Raw genomic sequence first — 14358 nt, 5'->3', positions numbered from 1 at the left:
TGTGCATTTGGTTATTTTGTCTTTATATCCGTGTGCGGGAAAACGCTGTTGAGACAGCCGATATCCTCTTCCTCTTACATTTCTGTTCATTCGTCCGTTACGTTCGCTTGTGTATTTCTGGTTCGACATGTCTTCATGGTTCTATTATAGCCACATTCCATTTCCTTCTGCTTATTTAATCGCCTACGAAGAACGCTATGATACATAAACTAAGTACAGTAAGTAGGAACTGACTGCATCATTCCGTGAAGACACACAAAGGCACGGAGGTATGTAGATTGTTACTCTGTTTACGATAGGAAAAAAACGATATTTTATAGGCCACAAAGCACTCACAAAAACGGTTTTAAAGGATAAATTTTTGCGTCTAAAAATAGAGAATTATTATGAAAATAAAAAAAAAGACCTTATTTGTAATTTTTACGAAAAGTTTCGTTTCAGTATCTCTGATTCGATACTTGGTTCGAATCCTTTTCGGGCTAATTACCTGGTTCTTTTTCCCAGAGGTATTCCCAAAATGAAGCTACCGTCAGTAATCTTAGCATAATCCCATGATAAATTCTTGGTCTCATACGCCGAATACCATATTATCTCCTTGTCAACCAATTATAACTATGCTAGATAAACTAGTATTTGATACAGTGTGTTAGAAACCGATTGAAAACATCTTGATACTTATAATAAGTTATTTTTTATCTATTTCTTTCCGATCGTCTGTGTATCTACAGCCTTTTGTAATAATCTACTGAACAGAATATTTATGTTCACGATCTACCAGTCATTTCACCCCGGAAATATGTAAATTAAATGAAATATAGTAGTATTTACACCGACAAGAACATAATAATATTATTTTATGCCATCCTAGCATTATAAAGAGATTGTTAATACATCGAAAATCGTGCGTAATCGGCTTATTATAGCACGCGTGCCGATAAAAGCAATGGCGTATTTGCTATGACGTAATACCGGAACGCTTGCTATCTTGGTTATCGCTTCTAAGCGGGACGTAACAAGAAATGAAATGCAGGACAAAAGTTAACGTATTATTTATTTTCAATTTTTAACAATTTTATATCACTTTCGTAATATCACATAAAAAAGTTCTGTAGTTCAGAGAAACTATATTAACAAAATAAAGGAACATTTGTAACATAACCTGCAAGGTCATCCATTTTCCTCTTTACTCAATGTCAATGCCAGGCGCAACTAATCGATACGAACATATGAAGACAATTTGTCAGCTATGGATTCCGAATTGAATTTCTTTCATAATTTCTTCCCTATAATTTATAATGCTAAGATGCCATAAAGTGTTGTATACAACTCGTGGATAATCTTATTACAACATTCGTGAAAATTGTAAAATTATGTGATACATGATGAAATGAAACTCATTTTCCTCAGCTCACATAATCTGCTGTCCATGAGTTCATGAGGTGTGATCACATGGTAATGTGGTGTGATTGTCTCCTTGTGTTAGCAGTTCAGAACAGTTTGGTTCCACAGTATAATATACAGGAAGTGTGAATAAGTCAGGCTTCTGTTATAACATCGCTAGTTATAATCCTATATCTGCCAAGGTGACCAGCGAGCAGTGATTCAATTCTTAATAGTGGAAGGCTCTGGGAACGTACGGAGCCAATCCTTGATCATTTTTTATCATTATGTATGTATCAGTTCAATAAGATAAAGAACCACCCATGCTTTAACATATGAAGAGTCCACTGCAAGAATGATGGATGTCATTTGGAATACATTTTGCAGGAGAAGCAATTGAAAGTTTGAAATGCTTAGCGCTCAAAGCTTAACTGTGATTTTCCGATCATTACTGGGCAATTACTATCAGTGTTGATGCCATATAACTCTCTATGTACATTCTATATGTCTTAAGCTATGCATTGACAGTCTTGGTTCATTTTCGACAAGAAAGTGACATCCATCATTCTTGCAGTGGACTCTTCATATACGTATGTAGGCTTATATACGACTGTGCTCTGCATTCAGACTTTAGATGAATTTCAGTCATTTCTTCACTACGGAGCCTCCGATGTATCTTAGGTTGTAGGAGTACCTTCCGATCGCGAGCTGCACTCGTACGTGGGTTCGATGCCCACTTGGATTGATTACAGAATTGGAATTCTTCCAAGGGTTTTCCGTAATGTAAAACTAATGTCAGATAATCACATGACGAATCCTCGACCTTATCTCGTCAAACAATATCTCACTAACACAAATTGTATCAATGTTAAGCAATGTAGTGGTTGTTACAGCGTCGTTAAATAACACAGTAAAAGTATTCACCACAGGCAGAATAATGATCGTAAAGACGCGTATGACATCAACATGTATGTATGTAGAGTGTAAAGTAGAATGTATGTATGTATGTATGTATGTATGTATGTATGTATGTATGTATGTATGTATGTATGTATGTATGTATGTATGTATGTATGTATGTATGTATGTATGTATGTATGTACTGTATGTAATGTATGTAATGTATGTATGTAATGTATGTATGTATGTATGTATGTATGTATGTATGCATGTATGTATGTATTTTTTAATATTAGTTGAACAGCATGTCCCATTACAGTAAAGGTAATACTACATGCCTTGCTGCCTGTATGTTTGCAAATATAAGACATTATGCCTCGTTTCTGTCACTCTATAGGCGTATGTAGGTTTGTTATTTTGTTGTGAAAATTTGAGTCTTTGTATGTATGTATCCATGTGTGTGTATGTATGTATGTATGTATGTATGTATGTATGTATGTATGTATGTATGTATGTATGTATGTATGTGTGTATGTGTAGGGTAAAGTTGCCTATTCCCGTAATACTTTTTTAAAATTGAATGTCAGTCAAAGCTTTGCCTTTCGACCATAGCGCCAGACATCTTTCTCGAAAGAGTGCATCTATCGCCTATTTTTGAGACATCGGTGAACTTCATAGCAAGCTACCCAATCCCGTGACGTTCAATGAAAAAAAAAAAACGTATCACGAAATTAGGAGTATCACGAAATTAGACAACTTTACCCTATGTATGTATGTTATGTTATGTTATGTTATGTTACGTTATGTTATGTTATGTATGTATGTACTGTATGTATGCATGGTATATATGTATGCATTATGCATGTATGTGGGAAGGTAACAAACCTGTGCGAAAAAAATAAAAAAAGTAGAACAAGGAAGGCATGTAAACTTGGAAAATGGCTGCCGGGAAGGAGCGCTGGCTGCCACCGACTTCGCTGCATTACACGTGTCAAATGGCCACTTGTCATTTCCACATTCTCAATCCATATTTTTAGAGGTCGTTGTATCCGCGGTGCGGTAGTACCATACCCGGATTCGTATGACCAGACCACACCCAAGCCCGTGTTACACGCTGCCATGCTCGAGCACGTCAAAACAACTCATTATTTATTGTGACGCAGGCCGCGACGAGAAAAATAGAGCCTGTCTCAATATCACGCAGTTTACATTGATAGAACGGAACGACTAATATGCGTGCGTCTTGCTCTTGCCGCATCGTACTAACTTGCACGTCGTCAGTCACTGTGCAGCCGAAATTCGCTGGTCCATACCTAGTCAAGAGCGACGGATTTTTAGGATGACTTCATTCGGGAGGGAAGTGAAACTGTGAGACACTCGTACAGGAAATCAGGAGCAGTCGGAGTCTAAAATCTTTTAAGTACACTCTACTTAGAAATGTCTTTAATGAACAGAACTAGACTCTTGCGGAAGTTTCTAAATAGTCTTAAATGACCAAGTTATTTTTTTTCTCCTCTCTCTTCTTCTTTTTTTTTTCTCTTCTCTTTTTTTATTATCTTCATATATTACTTAATCATTTGTGTTTGTATGCCATTTAGTAGGACTTTGCTAATCAACATTTTATTTCTTGTCACCCATATGTATTCTCCAATTAGTATATTAACTGAATAATATATCTCAAGTAAATTAATCGTCCAATTTGTCTCGGGCATTTTAGGTCTTATAAATTGTGTATGTGTGTGTGTGTGTGTATTCCCCTTACGTTATGTAACTGATTTTGATTATGTGTAATTTTCTACTTTATTTTATATATTATGTAACTGATCTTGTCTATTGTAATTTCCTACTATATTTTATGTAATTTGTAAGGTATTTTCTTTTGTGTTGTTTTGTATTCAAATTTTGTATCTCATGTATATTATTGAAACCTGGTTGAGTGGAAGAGAAGGCCTCATGACCTTAACTCTGCCAGGCAAAATAAACCTACTACTACTACATTTATAGCAAATAAAATAATTCTGCCCTTGCATAAGAGGACTCCAGGAAAATTTTACCGATCAATTTTTCCACACAGAAAACATTTGACATAACACGATGGACTTGCTGCATCTGTGGCTACAGTACTAGGCGGCCTGGGTTCAATCTCCCGGCTAGATTTGAGTGGTATTTGTAGTGGACAAAGCAGACGACGAAGAGGGCTTTCTTGGGATACTCCCGTTCCCTGTTTCAATTCCACTAATACTCTCCAATTTCCTTCCCCCATTTCATCTATTACTGTAATAGCAAAATTAGTGTGGGGTGACATCTGGGTATAGTAAAGGTTTCCGATGCTGATCTATGTTCTAAAGCCTTAAGACTACGAACTCTGCGTACGAGCTTCTCAGTAATTGATGAGATCTTACCTGCAGGGCTCAGAAAGAATGGATCCCTGTCAACGCCGGATTCACGAATGTCATCCGTCAGATTTACACAATCATCACATAATAGGGCGTGCAATGCATGGGCTAAGGAACTAAGTACAATGATCCATCCCGAATCCAGCCCTCGTGAAATCAATCGATAAAATCAATCACAATGGACTCGTGTGAGTACTCTAAGATGCTTGGATTTGTCCCATATTTCTCCATTGGTAATACACATCATTTCGTGCAATCTTTCATGGTGAAATATCTGAATGCAGAACTTAGACGTCAGTATCAAATTCGGGACTTCATGGTCATTTAATTCATGGAATACGCCATATTCGCCATAGAAGTAGCGTACTCATCCTCGTAAGAATATGAGATTGCATAAAATTTATCTAAAGTTATGAAAGAATTGCGAAATGAACGATTCTTGAATGAACAAATTTGATTATTTTTTATTTCTTTAGGTCTGCGTTAAAAATACAATAATTATTGAAAGATTTATTCCTTATCACTGTTTTATTTCTACTTTTATGCCATATTTCTAGGCCCAGGAAAGTTATCATCTAGAAAAGTTCGATTTTCTCGAGGAGTATTTCATATTCTTACAAGTTTTAAAAATAGGACTACTAGTATAATTTAAAACAATGTATAATTCTTTAAAAATAGGAAAAACTGAGAGAATACTTTTACACTTTAAAATTTTTTAGACCGCTAGAGCATAGGTTTTCCTACTATTTAACCGGGTAAAAATTTCGTTGAATCCAAATGGAACTTGTGAGCAAACACGATGCCTGGTTTTTTAGGAGTACTCCCGTTTCTCCTACTGTAATTCTATTTTTCCACTATCATAACCACGCAGTGCTATGTACTGTACTGTAGCTGTAGCTGTAATGCCTTCCACGGTGTACCGAAGGTAACGCTAAACTAAAGCTTTCGCGCTTCATTCCTAGAGGTGAAGCTTTGTGACAGGTACAAAGTCATGTGCTCACTATTGCATAGAGCATCTTTAAATATTATGCTAGTATATAACCTCCACCAAAAAGAAAAAAAAAAATACAAATTTTTTACGTGCAGGACGTAGTCACAGTTTGGCCAAATGAGTAAATGGGTATAAAGTTTAGTACAAATTTAATAATAATTACCCTATTACATTTAAAAGAAACTTCACGTCACTTCAGTCATCAGTTGGCCCAATAAATATGGACGGAAATGGAAAAATCACACCGTTTGAATGCCTCAATACACATGGTCAAAACACATTTTTACTTACAGGCCGGAAGTAAGACGACTTCTGAAGTTACAGAATGAATCTGTTGAAACTGCAGCGAATGATGATGACAAAGATGATCATACGACGGTGACTGTGAAGATGGTGATGATGTTAATATGGTGTAACAAAAACACTTTGATTGTTATTGTAACATTCAAACTGATAACGTCGCACTCTTTTTCAGAATCGGAAGATATTTTGGAGATATTAAATCATTCGTATCTATTACTTAACACTTCTTGCATCACAGTAAAGGACTTCTCTGTGACTTGAAATGAATTACGTAAGGACTATTTTCTCCTGTCAGTAAGTAAGTAAATAAAATATTGGAATAATAAGTATAATTTTAGATTTTAATTTCCAGATTTTGTTTAACTGGATTATATTACATTGTTAAATTTCGTGAACAGGAAGTTGAAACACAAATTAATATTGAAATTTTGAGATGAATATGAAAAGAAGAGGTTTGAATATAAGAATCCTGGCCACACACACATACACCTATTCTTTATAATATACCTCAAGGCACGTGCCCATTATGTGGACGGAGAGAAGATGACATTTACATCGTTTTTGAATGTCAAAAAACAAAAGATATACGTATGAAATTTATAAAAGAAAAGTTCCTACAAATAAATAAAGAAATAGCTATAAGAAAACTTATGAATAATAATAACACAAAGTTACAAAGCAATTAGATTTATATCTTTTTTGACAAAAAAAAAATTAACTGGAAAGAACAAAGGAAATAGCTAGAATTGAATGAATGAATGAATGAATGAATGAATGAATGAATGAATGAATGAATGAATGAATAAATAAGTAAATAAACAAACAAATAAATAAATAAATAAATAAAATAAATAAATAAGAATAATGATTATTAAACAAATATGTTTAACGCTTGTTTTTGTGTTATAGATGTAAAATTATGGAAAATACTAGAATAAGAGACGATTTAGATATGCTAGCTGCACATAGCAGATTGAAACGTGAAGTACAACTTAGGAAGATGAACAAATACTAATTGTAAGGACATACTAAAATGAGTTGAGTCTTGCACTAAACCAAACGCAAGTGCAAGATAAAACAAAATTTTTTTGTATATTAAATGTTTAAATTGTAGAAATTGTATTTAAATAATAATATATCAATGTGTAAAATTATAAAGTGTGTAATTTAAGGGTTTAAATGATTTTCATATGTACTTTGTCTGTGAACTACAATATACCGGTAATAAATATTACAAATATCACATATTACCTATTCTTTATGGTACTTCAAGTTGCACATTTGATGACATGGGGATATTGTAACAAAACTTGTTCCGCCATTGTGCGAGAATGTTTGAGATGATCTGATGGTGGGATATCAAGTGATTGAAGTGACATAGATATTTCCCCTTCCAGGTTTCTTGTCGCGTATATATGATCATTATTTGAGAGTGTTAACACTTTACATATGTTAATATGGTGGTGGTACGCTTCCCATTTTGCACAGAAGAGTCCCAAACCTTTATTCTGTCTTTCCGTACACGTTATTCCATTTGGGACGTTTGGATGTACCTGAAGTACTTCTTTAAGGGCACCTCTAATCAAAATGTCTGTATCAGTTAAGAATTTATAGATTAGACGTTACATAAAAGCGCAATATCTGTTCGTTTTTATGCATACTGCACTACAGTAATCTGGCTAACAGCACCTAAATTCGTATATCATTCTTAATAATATATTTGTTTGATGACATGGAATGTTATGAAATGTTGAGAGTAAACTTGGAAAAGAGAGTTCTGATGAAATGAAATTTTTAATAATGAGGGAAATTGGCAAAAACCCAAGAATACTCACCGTCCTGTATTAACCAACCATCCATTCATGGGTGAGTCTAACTCAATTCGGAAAGTGCTACGTCGTGCTCTAGCAACCGAACTGTGGGAGAGTTTACTTCCTTGTGAGCAAAGTCATGCTAAGAATTTTGTCACTGAACAAATTATTCTACTTACAAGCAAACATTCTGATGGAGGCAGATAAAAAAGTTATTTTTTTTTCTTTTACCATGTTAATAATGTCAAAAGAAGTGTATATACAAATTTTGGCCACTCGACCGCAATTACGAGGGCTGTAAAAAATAAGTTCGTCAAGGGCCGTTAACAGAAAGAAAACACAATTTCGTTGGAAAAATTTATTGCAACAGACACAGCAAATGTTGAGCTACTTTCCAACATATTCCCCACCAGAATTGAGACATTTGTCATATCATGGGATCGACACAGAGGTGCAGACGACTGTCAAACGCTGGTTCCGATCCTAGGAGGCTGACTTCTACGACACAAGGATACAAAAATTGATCCAATGTATGACAAATGCCTCAATTCCAGTGGGGGGGATATGTTAACAAATAGGGGAAAATTACTGTATGTGTTTCAATAAATCATTCTATACAATTGTGTTTTTTTCTGTTAACGGCCCCAGGGAAAATCACTTTCTGGACGACCTCGTAATTGCGGTCGAGTGACCAAAATTTGTCTAAGCACTTCTTTTGACTTTATTAACATAGTGGAAGAAAAATATTTAACTTTTTTATCTGCCCCTATCAGAATGTTTGTTTGTTAGGCGGTGTTTGATTCCGTAAACATCTGATTCCATTGCAAATATGGCCGTCAGACCACCGAGGACGATGGTTCATCACATAATATAATCACTAGCGCACGTACTTTAAAATTCATTTCCGTGTCTGGAAACTGTATTTGTTGTTAGCATATATTACATGTTGTATTTATATCCCAGTCTACCATATAGTTGAATGCGTATCACATAGTCCGCTAGACAGGGATAAATATTGTTAGTCTGTCTTTATGTGGCTGCTTGAGAGATGGAATATGATCTGAGAGCTTCGTGTTACATTATTCCAGACTTCCCAGTTGGGTAAACTTTGAAAAACAATGTTATCGTCACATTTATAAGGAAACCTAGTGTAACTCCGTATGGTAAAGTAGGTATTTCGATTTTATAAATTCAGAAAACAAGGTATTTATCGACGTCTTATCGCATGGTGCTCTATATCTTTTTTTCTGAAACGCCACTGGTTTCCAAGCAGCGTTCAACATGTTCATCGGCTTGGAACCGGTGTTTCCATCAATGTCACGGTATGTTGGATAAGTGTACGTTATAGATAATCTGACATTAAAGAGAGCTGGATTTTCTTTAAGCTGTATTGTCCTTTTATTACAGAAATTATATTTTTCCTTCTCGCGTTTAAATCGCCAGCTATTATTACCATAGAAATCAATGATTCGAAAAATGACAGTGGAGTCTATTCTCTCTTAACAATAACTTAAGTGAAGTGACAAGTAAAATCGTTATATACAGTTCACGACAATGGCAAATCGTAAAAAAATTATATATATTATTTGCGACGCTTTGATGGTTTAAAAAGAAAACGGGATAGTTCTCTTCTGTAAGAGTTCTACCGAGAAGATAAACCTTTTAGTCTCGCTTCCTCTTTATCTGAAAGTATTACCACTTTGCGTGAAAGTGGAATAAGTCGGCGCAGTGTGTTTCAGAATATAGAAGCACGTATCACTTAACAAGGGATAGGAATTTGTTTAGCAAAGATCTATGCAACGTTACTCGGACTCTCTTAGTTTAATTGTTATGTGATCCGACAAAAGCGGTGATTTTTTTTAATACATTAGGCATTGAAAGATTAGGATTCATTTCAGTTATTCGTCGCATACTCTCGCAATCTCGTAAATTACAGTGTATACTTAGTTACTGGCTTTTAAGGAACCCGCAGGTTCATTGCCGCCCTCACATTAGCCCGCCATTGGTTCCTATCCTGAGCAAGATTAATCCAGTCTCTACCATCATATCCTATCTCCCTCAAATCCATTTTAATATTATCTTTCCATCTACGTCTCGGCCTCCCCAAAGGTCTTTGTATAACAAATCTTACATTTATTCTAAAATCATCTGAATTATTATTATTATTATTATTATTATTATTATTATTATTATTATTATTATTATTATAGTAGGTTATTTTGCGACGTTTTATCAACATCTAAGGTTATTTAGCTTCTGAATGTGATGAAGGTGATAATGCCGGTGAAATGAGTCCGGGGTCCAGCACCGGAAGTTACCCAGCATTTGCTCATATTTGATTGAGGGAAAACCCCGGAGAAAACCTCAACCAGGTAGCTTGCCCCGACCGGGAATCGAACCGGGGCCACCAGGTTTCGCGGCCAGACGCGCTAACCTTACTTCACAGGTGTGGACCATTTTTATTATTATTGTTATTATTATTATTATTATTATTGTTATTATTATCATTATTATTATTATTATTATTATTATTATTATTATTATTATTATTGTTTTTGTTGTTGTTGCTATACTGTCCTGAATTAAATATGGGAAATGTCTGTTATTATTCGGTTGAGAAGCTTTTGTCATCTAGTCGTCTGTCAAAAGATCTGAAAGTTGGAATTTATAAAACATTACCCGTTGTTCTTTATGGTTGTGGAACTTGGGCTCTCACTTTGAGAGAGGAGCAGAGATTAAGGTTGTTTGAGAATAAGGTTCTTAGGAAAATATTTGGGGCTAAGAGGCATGAATTTACAGGAGAATGGAGAAAATTACATAACTCAGAACTGCACGCATTGTATTCTTCACCTAACATAATTATGAATATTAAATCCAGACGTTTGAGATGGGCAGGGCATGTAGCACGTATGGGCGAATCCAGAAATGCATATAGAGTGTTAGTTGGGAAGCCGGAGGGAAAAATACCTTTTGGGATGCCGAGGCGTAGGTGGGAGGATAATATTAAAATGGATTTGAGGAAGGTGGGTTATGATGATAGAGACTGGATTAATCTTGCTTAGGATAGGGACCGATGTAAGGGCGGCAATGAACCTGCTACTAACACATTATACACAATGGTTACTAGACCATGAATTACAGCTTAGTAGAAGCTCATTTCATTCAAATGTAGGATTTTCTGCACAACATGACATGTTTCAATTTGTATAAGAAATCTAACTTTTTGCAAGTATTTAATGTTAATTATTTCGGAGCATGTAGACATGAGTAATTTTGTACTTTGCACTACATATTTAAGGTCTAGTGGACTTGCTTATGTGAGAGGTAGAGTGAGAAGAGTGAACGTATATGGGTGAATTTTCAACTTCGGAGAAAGCACAAAGGTAGGTTAGGTACTTTCCTACAAGTCACCAGATTGAAAGACCAACAACAGCTAAGAAATTTGGTCTCACCCTAGGAGTTCACGATTTCAGGTGGTCCATACAAGTGAGAAATTTATGAGAGAATAATTCTTACATTCCTTTACTTCTGTGATAGTTCCCAGACATAGTAGTTTTAAAATCCATGAAGGGTACGGAGAACGTCTTCGGTTGATGTCGGAAGTTAATTACGGTTACATGTTACTGCTGCTGCTGCTACTACTACTAATGCTGCTACTACTACTACTACTGCTACTACTACTACTACTACTACTACTACTACTACTACTACTACTACTACTACTACTACTACTACTACTAGTCACCACTACCCACACTATCAGTGTTACTCCTCCTGCACTACTACTACTACTACTACTACTACTACTATTACAACTACTACCATCACCTCACTTTTACTACGACCATCAGTATTATCACTACTACTATTCCATTATAATATGACCAGTATTACCGTCCAGAATATTACTAAAGCCTCTGTTGGTATATGTAACAGGCTTGGTAAACAAGTTAATTATTACTAGATGTTTTTACTTGGTTATTTGACGACGCTGTATCAGTTGCGAGGTTATTTAGCGTCGATAGGATTGGTATAAGCTAGATATTTGGCGAGATGCGGCCGAGGATTCGCCATAGATTACCTGGCGTTTGCCTTACGGTTGGGGAAAACCTCGGAAAAACCCAACCAGATAATCAGCCCAAGTGGGAATCGAACCCGCACCCGAACGCAACTCCGGATCGGCAGCAAGCACCTTAACCAACTGAGATACAATAGTGGTTAATTATTACTAGATAAATGTGGCGCAGATGACATACATTCTCATATATTTTATGATTTTTACCATGATATTAGTTCTCTTATCATTTACCAAATGATATTTACTTTTATAATTTATGTCTTTATAATTAATAAAGAATACATAAATTACGCTATTTGCTATTAACTACAGTAATAAGATAAATGTTGATTTTCCGCATCATATACAAAGAAAATTAGACCTATTTATAATCCCAAAAAATAATACCTAACGTTATTCACAAAATGCACTGTCGTTAACTCTGCAGAAAATTATATAAAATAACTTTAGCTATATTGGCAATAATTTCTATTTGTAAAAACGTATTTTCAAAAGTACTGCATACATCTTTGTCGTTAAATAATAAACAGGAATTAAACCGTTCAAGGAGGAGTTTTCAGAATAATTAATTCTGTGATTATACAAATCTGGCTTTCAGGTAGTAGCTCCCTGTAAAGCAGGTTTGAATAATTTCAAGCAAAAATTGTTCCGGGGCCGGGTATCGATCCCAGGACCCTTCGCTTAGCGCGCGAACGCTCTACCGACTGAGCTATCCCAGGAACTAGGATTTCATTTGTCGATTTATAGTTCCTGGGATAGCTCAGTCGGTAGAGCGTTCGCGCGCTAAGCGAAGGGTCCCGGGATCGATACCCGGCCCCGGAACAATTTTTCCTTGAAATTATTCAATTCTGTGGTTGTTTTCTCATGCATAACTAGTTCATAGTTTAAAACTAGTGACTGCTTGCTAATCCTTTGAGGTGGAGAGACGTTTTGCTCACTTGTGTATCGTGTGACGTTATCTAATTATCATTTTTGACGAGAACGGTATAACTTACAGTAGAAGAGAAGGAACATCCAAGATTATAAATTGACAAAAAAAAAATTATTTGCTAATTTATTCCATGTAACACGACTACGTAACAAATTTTCCTAAACTTATTTCAAGTTCGTATATTGCCATTGAATTGTATTATTTAATTTGTCGATTTATTCTGTGGAGCACGAAAAATTACGAAGGAAATGTTCTAAATTTATATCGAGTATGATTTCATTTTGTGTTGCTGTTTTGAAATACAAATCAAAACAAATTATATGTATTTCATGTGCATTATATGTAAATGGAAAAAGACCGTTCAATGGAAGAGATTGCTGCGCATAGACTGAAAGAAGACATACTTAAAACAATTTTTTCAATACCAGGGATGTTAAAAACTTGTATTTTTGTATCTGAAATTAGATTCTTTGCAACATCATAATATTTTATTTAAATTCTTCTTAAAATGAAATGGTAATAATATATCCTTCATAATAAAAAGTTAGAAACTCTTTTTGTTACGTTTAAGCTGTACAATATTACTCATTTATACCTATGCTTTGACGCTACGATATCAATTTAAATTTAATAGTTGGTTTTCTTGATGTGTGTGCAGGTTGTTCGGGAATTTCTGTGGTAGAGATTGCTACTTCAACTGTAAGTAAACTTATTTATTAATTCTACATTCATTTGACTCCATATTTTAGATTTTGAGGATAAAATATGCTGTATTACTACTAAGACTTAAAATCGTCCGTCCTCAAGTGAGGTTGACCACTGGGATCCGGAATTAACAGACATAAAAGATAAAGGGAAATGAAACGGGAAAAATACGGATTAGATTTGTACATTAGAACAAAAATTTACGTGTTAATATATAGATGATAGTGTAAAATTTGAAGAGAGGCTTTCAGAATTTCCATTACAATCTTCTGAACCTCATAAAAGAGAATTTTAGAGGATTTAAGAATATTACATGTACATTTTGGTAAACAACCCCTCGCTCCAAATAGTAAGCCTGCAACGTCCCAGTTGTAAAGCGAAATGCCATATTTTTCACTGAGGTATGGAAGACAAGGTACATATTTAGCTCGCTTGTCATCATTAATCTGCAGTGCTTGATTTGTCTCTCTTTCGAAGCAAATCGTAGGGTCTAAGACCATCGCTTTCTGGGTTCTTCTATTGATGGCAATTATATCGACTCTTCTATGAGAATCATCATCAGACACACCAGTATTATCAACAATCATATAGGTTTACAAATTGTTTAACGCAAGAGACTGATATAATCTAAACTTTCCATTTTACACGAAATTAATTAGTTCAAGTCAAGCTACAAGTCTACGTTTTACTATAAGTGATGACAATCCCGTATTTATGTGGCGGTTCCCAAGGGAAAATCCAGTTGTTTTAAGCTGCTATGTAGAATATGGGTGCAATCCCTTCTTCACAAATGATTATATGAATTACTGAAACATTCCAGAGAAGTTGAACTTCACCTCCCAGCGGCTTCTATTTCTTTCTTT

The 14358-nt window shown here is 35.1% G+C and overlaps 1 long non-coding RNA gene across 1 annotated transcript in view; it reads left to right on the top strand.

Moving 5' to 3' along the window:
- The window catches only part of LOC138705655 (uncharacterized), a 202011-nt gene extending 188522 nt beyond the window's left edge, over positions 1–13489 (top strand). Inside the window, exon 3 of the long non-coding RNA XR_011333713.1 lies at positions 13449–13489. This is a non-coding gene — a long non-coding RNA (uncharacterized lncRNA). The remainder of the gene's footprint in view (positions 1–13448) is intronic.
- Positions 13490–14358: the final 869 nt, after the last annotated feature.

This window comes from Periplaneta americana, chromosome 9 (genome assembly GCF_040183065.1).
Source record: "Periplaneta americana isolate PAMFEO1 chromosome 9, P.americana_PAMFEO1_priV1, whole genome shotgun sequence".
In the NCBI taxonomy this organism is placed as follows: Eukaryota; Metazoa; Arthropoda; class Insecta; order Blattodea; family Blattidae; genus Periplaneta; species Periplaneta americana.
Note: the sequence above shows the minus strand (reverse complement) of the source record. Positions and strands in the feature narration are given on the sequence as shown.